The sequence below is a fragment of the Silene latifolia genome, chromosome 7, assembly GCF_048544455.1.
Source record: "Silene latifolia isolate original U9 population chromosome 7, ASM4854445v1, whole genome shotgun sequence".
In the NCBI taxonomy this organism is placed as follows: domain Eukaryota; kingdom Viridiplantae; phylum Streptophyta; class Magnoliopsida; order Caryophyllales; family Caryophyllaceae; genus Silene; species Silene latifolia.
Genome location: NC_133532.1, coordinates 87934728 through 87946065, shown reverse-complemented (window position 1 = coordinate 87946065; position 11338 = coordinate 87934728).

The window sequence follows — 11338 nt, the reverse complement described above, 5'->3', positions numbered from 1 at the left end:
AGATCCAAGATTCATATTAACTTGGGCACGGTGTGGCCGATGAATCCCTTATCAATATAACTCGGCGGATTAACGCTTTAATCGATTCTACTTTTAGAACTCTTTGTCGATAAAATTACTTTATTATTTTCCTATAGCCCGGAACAAATGCGACTACAGTCACGAATACTTCCGTTGAGCTCAATCCAAATTTCGAATAAATGTGTCCATGATCCAAACCCACATTAACTTGGGCACGGTGTGGCCGATGAAACCCTCATCAACATGAATTCGGTGGATAGACATTTATCACCCACTTCCCCTACGTAACAAGGTTTGTACTGCTGTGTGGCCGAGTGCACTCCCTCACGAAATAGGTTTTCATGGTTTCTACTATTTGGTAAGGCTAAGTCTCAATTGTTTATTTTTAGCGAGAGGTCATGTCAATTTATTATCTATCACGTTTTAATTGAACTAAAGCGGTGAACTACGATAATTGTAATTGACCCGGTCGATAAACTCGATTAAAATGATAATGCATGTTTTAGTTATGGCGATTTAGCGATGCATGCAACATATAAATAAAATACAAAGCATAAAAATAAATCCTAGTATGGCCTTCCTAGAATAGTAAATCTAATAAACTATTACAAATTCGGAAACCAACTCCATTGGTCCCTTGAACTTCGGTTTTGGCATGCATCTCGAGGTAACACCGTCTTTAATGGATCACCTTCTTGAGTGGCACCGTCTTTAAGGATCTCCGGAAAAAATAAATTACATAACAAATTACATAATCTCCAATTATACATTTGTAATTAAAATAAAATAAATCTATTAAATTACAAAACGGTGATACGAGATCACAATAAATTACAACCGAATCGATATTCCTATACATTTCGGGTAATATCAATTAAAAACTAAGGCCATACTAAGTAAAATTACATAAAATAAAATTATGAGAATCATAAATAAAATGCAGCATTATAATATGTATGAACATGCCCAATTTTATGCTAAATCGCCTTTAAGGAGCCAATATCGTATATTAATCGGTTTTTACGGATTTGCGTGATTTAACCTTTTAAAAATCACAATAATTACATAAAATCATATTTATGTACTAGTTAATTACCCTAACCATCTTAGGACTCAAAATTAGTCTCCACTAACATATTGACAATAATTAACTTATATTTCTGAATATTGTTCATAAAAGGACTTAAAATTACAATATAATTCCATAAACTTCAAATAAATCATAAAAATTTCAAATAAATTCAAATTTGAAATTTAAACACATGAACATTCTGGAAAATACCATGACACTCATAATGTTCAAAAACTTAGGTTAAAAATTTCGAAAATTATCGAGGAAAAACAATGTTGCGGTTTATCGGATTTATCAAGAATAACCATAAAAATATGAGAAAAATTATTTTTATTTAATTTTCACTTTTAGATCTGAAATAGGTGATAAAATGCAACATTTGACGTTTTTCCTTAGTCATGAAGTATGTTTTAGCAATTTTTACTAATTAAAGTCACTATTTATGTGATTTTTCATCAAAAATTCATAAATCATGCATAAAGACTTCATTATAGCCAATTATTTTACACACATCTTGTAAAATTGCATGTGACAACATACTAACTTTCTATGACCAGATTCGAAATATAACTCATATTAACCTATTTTTCTATTTAAATTCGATTTTATCTTGAAAAAAATCCATATTTCGAGCATAAGAACTCATAAAATTATGAAAATTTACAGGTCATCAAAAGATAATATATGTGAAAACATATCCAAAAACCACTGGAAAAATCGAAGTTTAGCTAATTTTAGTCCAAAAATGACATTTTTTTTTATCATAAAATCACATTTTAATGCCATTATTATGTAAAATGAACAATAAAAATCCATAAATTAACCAAAATATCCTAAATACATTTTAGGACCAGAAACTTTAACATGCATAATTGATTTCGTGATATATCATAATAAACACAAATTTATATGTTTTATTTGTTAATCGTATAACTCGGAAAAACTATAACCGATTTGCATGCAAACAACCTAAGGCTTTGATACCGCTTGTTAGAAATATATATCTCATTATACTCAACATATTCATATATGTTACAATCAATTTAGTCATAAAATTTATTTAGATCTTATGCATGCAAACATAAATAAATATAGAGAAGAAATCGTCATCCTTACATTGAGATTTCGGATATATAGGCACAAATGAGTTCTCCTACTCACTTGTTCTTGAGCTTCCTAATAATGGATGAACAAGGATTCAAGTTTAGAATCCCTCCCAAGGAATTATACCCAAGATAACCTCTTAAAAATTAATATTATTAATACTAGAACAATATTAATTTAACTAAAAATTGACCCAAAACTATTGTTTTGTCCTCTTGAAATTTCGGTCAAGAGAGGAGGAATATTGGAGTAATTTATTTCTCTAAAATTCTTTTGTTTTTAGATGTGCAAGAATGAATAATACACTAGTTTTGCATGTAGTGTATATTAGGTAAATTATAGAGAAAAACTCTTGGCTTTTCTCTATGACAAAACCGGGTGGGGTGGGGTGGTAATGGCCAATGCATGATCAAGGTGCTCTTCACAAAAACAACTAGGTTTGCATGGCTATCCATTAGGTTAATGATTATGCTTTCCACTTAAAATAATCAACACAATATTTAGCCTAATACACCTATATTTCGGTCCATTTAAGATAAAATGGATTCCATTTTATCTTTGTCAATTTATCAATTTGTCACATGTCACAAGTCATGTAAAATTGTCATGCACTTTTAACATATTAAAAATCAACGTATTAATAAAAATACGTCATGTACAAAATCGACTTAGTAATTCATAATTACTTGTACCAAAACGATTTACCAGTTATAAATCACAACATCTTGTATTTATAATAAATTATTCATTCAGATTCAATTGTTTCCGTAAACAATAATTTCATCTAAGTAATAAAACAATTCGATCACTTAGACCGTATCTTATTTAATCAAATTATAATGAGATACGTAAATATTACTTCCAAAATCGTCCGTCAATTTTAAGTAATTTAATTAACCCGTATCGTCATACGATCAATTAAATAATCAATTAAGAGTGTTACCCTTTAGGTATGACCTAAGGGGATCAACTGATCACCACCGTCGCACGACAGTAATGTAAAACTCTAGTCACCAATCATTACCGATATGTGTGGACCGATTGTGATAAAAATTACTTCCCACATGTATTTTTAAAATGAGACTTAAACATGTGATCATCATGATCGACAGTTGTGATCGCATTATTGTCGGATGACACATATTCCAACAAATAGTTTGTCCACTTCTTCATTAATAATAGCATTTCGTTCAGAGGCAAACTTTCTTCTTTTCTGTTGCACAGGCTTATCAGATTTGTCAATATTTAGTTTATGTGTAATGATATTTGCATCTATACCAGTCATATCAAAATGTGACCAGGCAAAACATGAATATTTATATTTAAGAAAGTTTACTAATTCTGGTCTGATGTTATCAGGGACATCAGATCCTATCAGTACATGCCTGTCAGGATACTCAGGGTCTAAAATTACTTGATCTGTCTCCATTTTTGTTTCTGCCACGTAAGTTGTCCTGACAGGGTACTGTAATTTCTAGGCGAGATACTTACCTGCCATGGAGGGTTTCAATGACTTAGTATAACATTCTTGAGCAGATTTTTGTTCACCTTTTATGGTTGCTACTCCCCATTCTGTTGGTATCTTGATGCATTGGTGGTAGGTGGAGGGTATGACTCTCACATTGTGGATCCATGGTCTTCCTAGGATGGCATTGTAGGATGACATGCAGTCTAGGACTCCAAATCTTTCGTATGAGGAGACTCCTTCCACATATGTGGGCAGGTGTAATTCTCCCAGTGTATTCCTTGTTTCTCCACTGAATCCTATCAGGACATTAGATTTCTTTATGATTTGACTTTCATCAATCTTTACTGCTTTGAGGACATCAAGCATGATCAGGTTCACCGAGCTACCTCCATCTACCAGGATTCTCATGACTCGTGCAGTTCTTATTTGCATGGTGATAACCAGGTTATCATGGTGTAGATCCGGAATACCCTGTTTATCAGTGTCGTCAAAAGTAATTTGACGTAAATTTCTAGGTTTAAAAGGAGATTTCATTTTTGACTCCCTGGCAATTTTCTTTGCAGCTGAACTGGTCATGCCACAAATCTCGGATCCTCCATTGATAAATTTGACCTCATAGATGGGTGGTGCTGGGGGTAGATCACGTTGTTGCCTTTCTGGGTTCTTTCCTGTTCCATCATCTTCCCTGTTCTTTCTTTGGCATCGGTCTTTCGAGATATCCCTTCTTTTTTGAAGATAGGCTACTTGCACTGCCTTGATCCCAGGCATTCTTCTGTTGCGTGCCCTATATCCATGTGGAATTCACACCATCTTGTAGTATCCTTCTTTGGGTTGGGGTTGTCTGACTTCTTTTGCCATTTGACAATGTCTCCCACATTGTCAAGCCTCTTGATTAGTCCTGCAATGTCAACAGAGAAGTTATATTCTTGGATAGGGGGATAAGTATAGGAGTTACCTCGTTGTTCATGTGTGTAGTTGACTTCTGATCTATCAGGTCTTGTGTAAGGGGATGGCACGGCTTGCTCCCCTCGTGGTTGGAACTGTTTTTGTTGACTTTGTCATATCCTGAATTATTGTCAGTGTTGTCTGCCTTGTAGCCTTTATCTTCTTCCAGTCGAATATAGCCTATGGCTAATGCCTGGACATCTTCGAAGGTATGACAGGGCTTCATGGTCATTGCATCGTAGAAGTCACTATCCAGGGGTAACCCTTGCTTGAAAGCTTCCACGGCTGTTCTAACATCACATCTGGGGATTGACACCTTTTCCTTGTTGAATCTTGTCATGTAAGATCTAATTGATTCTCCAGGCTTTTGCTTGATCCTGTATAAGTCACTGGATCTCTTCTCTAGTTCTCTGCTGCTGGCAAACTGGTGGTTGAAGGAGTTGACCAGGTCAGTAAAGGACTTGATGCTTCCGTTTGGCAAGTTTATGTACCAGTGCAGGGCGGGCCCATTCATGGTTGTTCCAAATCTCTTATACATGCAGACTTGTCGTAGTTCACTAGGAATAGATGCTTCCAACATCCTTTGCTTGTAATACTCTACATGATTCCGTGGATCTGTGGTCCCATCATAGATTCTCATTGAGGGAACCACAAATTTATTTGGCAGGTCTATTCTTCTTGTTTCATCCACAAAGGGTTAATCAGCATAACTTTCTGGATTTGCCTCCTCAATTGGGGTAGGGACTCCAGGAATCTTTTCAAATCTTTCATGGAGTTTTTTGATTTCCTGGAGCATAGCCATCATGATTGATGTGTTGGTTTAATCCAGTGAGGTTTCTTCATTTTAGATTTCCTCTGAGTTTGTTTCTTCTCCTGCTTTGGACTTTGGTGGAGTAGGAGTGCCAAAGTTAGAGAAATCAATGTTCCTGATGATTGAAGAGAATGGTGTGCCAGGCTGAACTTTCAACTTTGGTCCTGATGTTTTCTCTCCTAACCTTAGTTTTAGGCTGGATTCTGATTCCTTTAATTTTGCAACTTTTGCTTCAGCCTGGGCCATTTTTTGTTTCAACTATTCCATTTCCAACAATTGTTGTTGGGCGGCAGCCAGTTGTTGTTTAATGCTGTCTCCTGCCATTTCTCAAGTTTTCGTGTTATTTGGTTTTGAGTTTTGATTATTTTTGAGCTAGATGCCCCACGGTGGGCGCCAATTGTTTTAGCAGGGATTTTTCTGAATGAGAACGTCCTGCCAGGGGATTTAAGGAGGGGTGATCTAACTCAAATAACTTGCCTGACCAGTATAAGTAAATAAATAGATAAGTAAAAAGTAAAGACACAAAGATTTTATACTTGGAAAAACCCTGGGAATAAGGGAAAAAACCACGGGCACCAAGCCAGGAGTGATTGTTACTATGATTTCAGATAGCCTAACAGAGTATTTATATATCAGGCGTGACAGGCAAGAATATTGTTTAAGAATACAAGAATGGAAGTGATAATGAGTGTGTGTTCAATGTCCCTTCTGTTTTTATCTTCTCTTCAATTTATACTAGCTTCCAAAGTCCTCATTTTCTTCCGTTTAGGGTTTCCTGGTGAATAGGGCTTGTGCCCTATTTACCCGGAGGTAGTTGACAGCATTTTAGCCGTTGGCTTTGACTCTTTCCTCTATCTTTTCCTTCTGAATTAGTCTTCTTTGTTTGTAGGGATTATATTTAAACAACCTGGTTGTTGCCTGCTTAGCTTGTGCAATGTTTTTCTTCTGCTTGACGTGATCTCCTTTCAGGCTAGGGTTAGTTATTGCATGTCTTGTATTTTCTCATGCTTGGTGCCTGTCCATATGCTGTTAGTGCCTGGTTTCAGGTATCCTTTGCTTGAGTCTTGGTTTTGATCATTGCCTGGCCTCTATCAGGTCAGGCAGGATAATTATGGGCCCAACACCAACTAATGTAAAGAATGCATATATCACTATACTGATAAGGAATGAATTGCTGCGTTTATAATAGTCGACTTGATTGATGAACATGTTAATCAAATTCAGACCCGACTTGGGTCGATAATGTACATCTCCAAATCTACCAATGCACAAGAATATAGCGGTCCGAAATGACTTGACCCAAAATGGATGTAAAGGACTAATTTGAAACCAAATCCCGTATAATTATGACTCGAACACTCCAAAATCACCTAATTGACTTAATAGATATGGAGCGGAAAATGACATAACTTGATAGTAATTAGACCAAGACTCAAACCCGACATTTATAATCAATTTGCTAGTTTATTTGATAGTCTCATGTATGCACTTGTGTGAAAGCTTCTTGTTTTTAGAATATATGGACAGATTAAATAAAGGGAGTTAAATAAAACAAACAGTTGGAGGTAGAAATGAAAACTGATCATACCAAATAACGAAATTGAGGGTAGGGACTGTATAAAAGAGCTACAAGATGATGATTTAATAACAAAAACAACTAAATGTTAATTATTTTCTCAGAGTGATGATTACTCTGATTCATATTTTTTGTGGAGTTAGAAAGATAACAGAATATTTTATCTGAGTTACTTGACTGGAAATTTTAATACTTGATATTCTTAACGGAAAAAAAGATGATAGTTGAGGTCCTTCTCTTGGCCATTACTCTTAAAGTACCCTTTACTCATCTCTAATCTCTAAAAATTAACACACTACTCAAATAAATCATCGTCACTATCATAACACCACAATTAATCATAAAATCGCACAATTAAACACCTAAAAAAATGAAAATATGAGCAGAAATGAAATTAAAACCGCGAGCAGAAATGAAACCGAGCAGAAATTGCATGATCTGAACAAAAACAAACATTTGGAGAGAAAAATTGAAAAGAAGAGAAAAAATTGATACATACCAAGTATCTGAATAGTCCCGAGCATCGAACAATCTAAATCTTATCAAGCACCGAAGTATCTGAATATGTCCCAAAAGCAATAACTTAATAATCTTTGTTGATGATTAGAATTAGGAAGAATGGCCATAACCCGATTATAAAGCAATTAAAATTACCATCAATAACATACAACTAATTGAAAATGAATGGGAAAACCGTACCTATGATATGCAATAAGCAGATTGTATCGTCTTTGTGAGTCGAAGAATTAGAACTGATTGGCGGCGTGAATCGTCTTTGCCGGTGATTGAGCAGAAAATTTCTAATGAAACTGAGAATTTTGAAGGTTATTAGGGTTTGTTCTCTATTGAAGATGTAATGATGAGTATGTGGCGGCGCGCGTGACGATAGTGGATGAGTTAGAGGGGGATTTTAGGTGAATTTAGAAAATTGCGCCATCTTATTTAGTATAAATATGGCGGTTTTTCAAAAAACAAAATTGGAGGGTTATTTACGGTCGACGCTTTTGTGGACGCGGGCCCACGGGGTCGCTTGGGAACAAGCGTTTGCATTTGTGGAGTCGCCACCAATTTATTGTGGAAAATTGGAAACCGTTCAAATACCTTGTGTCATGTCAAGACATAAAGTAGTGACATGAACACCAAGAACTCGTTACCCTTAGCATTCTATGTCTAGAATGACTCTCGTGGATGCCAATGAACACAGATGTTCACCGAGATCTGGAGTAAGGGGTGAGGGTATGTATTAGGAAGCTCTTTTGATCGAACACCTAATCCCGCCCGCCTCGATAGCGGCCTCTACTAATGATTAGGGAAAATAATCTATACTTGATATGTTGTCGGTTATATGCATGCAATGCAACATCCAATAAATTAATCCTATCATGTGAGAATTAACTAAGTCAGTGAAACATGTAATTTAGCATACAATAAGTCGAAGTAAGGATTTAAGGTTGATTATATGTGAAAACATACAAACAAACGATAATAAAGAATACGAGAAAATAAAATAATTGAATATTACAATAATTACAATGATTTGATTGATTTACGTCGAAAATACATTTAAAACGGATATTTTGAGAAAAGAAAAGAGAAAATAAAGTAACGAACAGATTAATGGTGATAATACAGGTAATAATTGATTAATACGTAAACTAATAAATTAGGTCAAAGCAACAACGGAAGTTCAGAGACAGAACTCAACCCGGAACAGATGCAGCAGAGCTGCGTCCCTTGGAAGAGGCGCAGTGGTCACTGCGTCTGTTCCTGAAGTGAGTTCTGGCTGTGAAGCCGGAACTGCATATTGTTAATATTCGTTGGTGAATTAATGCTCGATTAATTATATTTGACTCGGATGGAAGTGATTTAACGGATTATTTACATATGAGAGGGTCATAAAAACAATAAAAAGGAGGGCCTCGAATTAATTATGACAACTTAAAGACTAATTACAAGATTAATTATGAATTAAATTTAATTCAAATTCATTAAAACAAACTAATTTGGTTTAATTAATGTTAAACTATTGATGATGATGACGATAAACAGATGAAAATATACCAAAGGTCGAATCCCAGAGACTTGATATGGATGAATCGAATCTCTAAAACACGGATTTGATTTAGTGACGAAAACCCGCAAATATTAATTACTTGGGATTTAAGTCGGGAATTAAAAGTGACGAATTATTAATGAACTATGTATGAAAATTAGTATGCGAACGAAATAAGAAACAAACAAGAAAAGATGAAATAAAACAGACGAATTGACAGAAGACGAAGGAAGAAGAACGAAAGCAGGAACTGTGGCAGCCTCAGGAAGAGGTGCAGCAGCTGCTGCGGCTCTTCGAAGAGGCGCAGCAGTTGCTGCATTCCTTCTCGACATCAGTCTCTCGTTAATCCGTAAAAAGGTTTGAATAAAATGTTTTATAAATCGGTTTTAAACATGCTTTCGACGTAAATCTTACAATGATTAGTACAAAAATAAAATACAATAATAAAAGATGGGATTTACCCCCTCACACTTACATGTTTGACGAAACGAGATTAACTAAGTTAACGATTAGTGATTGCTCGACTCGTATGTACGACGAAAGTGCCTTCGTAAGAGGAATTTAAACTAAATTGATTAAGTTGATTGAGTGGAGTTGGTCAAATTGGTCGGTCATGCAAAACGAGGCTGGTACTCAGAAGGATCCGAGCTTTCGTGGTCGAAGTTCAAGCACGTAGACGCAAATAAGCAAAGAGCACGGTCTTAGAATGCAAATGGAGAAGAGAAGGGCGGACACTCGCGTGAGAAATATGAGGAACGAAGGTCCCTATTTATACTAATCACACGGGCGAATTAGGGTTTCGGTAAAACTTTGAAAGTAAATCTCGAAAAGATCTTAAAATACGCAGAAAGGAGTTGGGGAAGAGGTGCAGCAACCACTGCGGCTTTTGGAAGAGGCGCAGCAGGTGCTGCGACCTTTCCCCAGAGGTTTCCTCCTGCGAAAGAAAGATTTTTCGCGTTTCTATTATGGAATTGCGGTTGATCTCAATTTCCTTAGTATTTAAAATATAATTTCGGAAAATACTTTGCCAAAAGATTAAAAGATTGAAATATGGAATATAAATATCCGGAACACTCCAGAATATTCTGACTCGGCATTTTAAACGGTTATTAGAAAATGAAGACGGTTTTTGACCCGGACTCCAAATGTACTCTAATTACTGTCAAAACGACCGCAACGGCGCGTAGATGACGACCAAGGGGTAGACACAAGTATTTGTGCTATCACTTGATGATAAATTTATGAATTGTAATAAATCGTTCCGTGTACCAAACATGCGGCCCAATCATCACCGGGTGGTTTGCGGGAGGTGCAGAAATGAGGTATCTACAGAGCTCCCACTTTGACTGAGGCTTGGACAAGGCGAAAGTCAAAGTATAACCATCAGGTCAATCGAAGATTACAACCTGACGACTATGGCGACGCGAGGTGGCTCAAGGGGTCTGAGCCAAGGACCTGTCGTCGGGAACATTTTAGAGTATGTCGACTATCGGGGAGGGTCGTTTAAAGTCCTTTAGACTACGTAAGGAGGCTTGCCAGCCATAAGAAGAGATCATACCCGAGACTTCTGGGTGAAATAGGACTGAAAGCGTTTCCCCAAAACTCTTTGACGTCTGAAGACATGAAGGATCACAGGTACTCTAAAGGTTACTGAAAATGTTGAGAACAGCAGGACGTCGGTAGAAACTGCTAAGGGAAATCTGCTCGCGTCGGTCTTCAAACGAACTTTGGCGAAAACTTTGAGGTTGAGGTTGAACTCCATGTCTCGAGAGGAACAATCAGCTGTCATGAACTCTCGCTGGGGGAACATAATTGAGGTGTGTCAAAACACCTGTGAGAGAATATTCCCTCATTGTGGCAAGGGAAGTCTTGATAAAGTACTGCGACAGTTCGCAATCTGCTTAAAAATACGGGTCCGGACGAAGAATTAACATCAAACGAACCAAATATACGATATATGATGTTGAGGAAGAGGCGCACCAAAGATGGGCCCAAAAATAACGAACTTGTAACGAACTTTTTGAAAATCGAATTGGAGGGAAGCTAAGGAAGAGGCGCAGCAAGAGCTGTGACTCGTGGAAGAGGCGCAACACCTGCTGCGTCTTTTCCTGGGTTTGTCTCTGTCCGAGTAAAAACTCGACAGAATCGCGTTTTATTTCATACTAACAAAACACAATTTCTCAAAAACTCTCTCAAATTCCAACCATTTTCCGTCAAAATTTGATCAAAAGCTTGCATTTACCATGACTAACCGAGGTATGTGTCTTATTTTTGCATTAAACTTCCGT